This window comes from Gossypium arboreum, chromosome 1 (genome assembly GCF_025698485.1).
Source record: "Gossypium arboreum isolate Shixiya-1 chromosome 1, ASM2569848v2, whole genome shotgun sequence".
Lineage (NCBI taxonomy): Eukaryota > Viridiplantae > Streptophyta > Magnoliopsida > Malvales > Malvaceae > Gossypium > Gossypium arboreum.
In genome coordinates this window covers 120,491,050-120,492,504 of record NC_069070.1, presented here as the reverse complement: position 1 = coordinate 120,492,504, position 1,455 = coordinate 120,491,050, and positions in this window count along the sequence as shown.

Below are 1,455 nucleotides of genomic sequence, written 5' to 3'. Positions count from 1 at the left end.
TTGAGATGCTTTCTTTGTTGTAAATATTGATTTTGATTATTGGAGCTGGTGCTTCATTTACTCATTTTTTTAGAGGGGCATTAATTTCAGAGGGCATGCTAAAGAAAGAGAAGAAAGAACGAAAATTACAAAAAAAAAAAGAAAAGGAAAGATTATGACACCATGCATTGGGGGCTTTCAAATCTTTACAAACATAAGAGTAATAATTCTAACTACTTACCTCCTCTGAGGGTCAATTTTCTACGAAAATTATCATTTTGAGCTTCATCAAATTTTCTTGAAAATAAACTCAGTCATGGCTTGTTTTATGAACATAGAAATAACAATCTGACTCTATTCTATATTTATTTCAAATGATGGACATAAATCTTAAAAAAAATTATGTTTTTATATTTTAAATAATTATTTATATTTTTTAAAAAATATTATTATTATTTTCACAGCAGTCACTTTGGACTGCCACTTGGAAAAAAAATGAATGATTTAGAAACATTTGGAGTAACTAATTAATGGTCAATAACAAATTTCGTAGTTCAAATAATAGATGCATTTTTCAAATCAACATTTGGAAGTTTCACCTCTTTATTTTCTTTGTTTTTCTGTCGACTTTCCTTGCATGGGATTGGAGTACCAACAAAATCAACTAGCATATATCACCCTCTTCATACCAATTTTTGCTTTATTTTTATTATTAGTCTGTGTCATCATGAGTTGATCATAAAATATCGTATGAAAAGATTAATATCAAACAATGTTTTATGATTAACTCATGATCACACAGACTAATTATTGGAACCCACCATTCTTTGAAAAGTCAAATGGGGTGGCCACCGAAAGTAGAAAGTAATATTGATTGGCAAGTTGGGTTAAAAGTTGGCATGGGATAATTGCAATTTTGGTCCCTAATTGTATAGGGACATTGCAAGTTGATCCTTGAACCTCAACTATAAATAGGCCTAACCATTTCTTACTTTCTTCATCCCATAATTGCCATTCTCTACTTAAGGTGTTATTCTCTCTCTCTATTTGTAAATTTCACTTGTAATTTTGGAGTGAAATATATTTGGTAGTGCTGAGGGCGTAGGCAAAATTTCTTGAACCTCGTTAAAATTCGGTGTTCTTTATTATTTGTTTTGCATATTTTGTGAATGTGATTGTAGTGATTTATTGTGCTATTAAATTACGATAGAGGGATATTCGCTAGGAAAGACTTGGTATTTAAGTGATCTTCGTGATCTACCTCTCTTTCTGGGAATTGAACTTGGTGTGATTTTTCAAGACAATAATTTTACTCTTTCACACGCTTCAGCGCAACAATTGGTATCGAGCCGATTCGTACTTGGGGAATACGACCGTTACTGATCTTGTTCACGATATCTGATGAGTTGGGATTGAGGAGAAAATGGCGCAAAGATCGTCATCGCAAGGACTCTCGTGACAAATGCAAAATTTGAA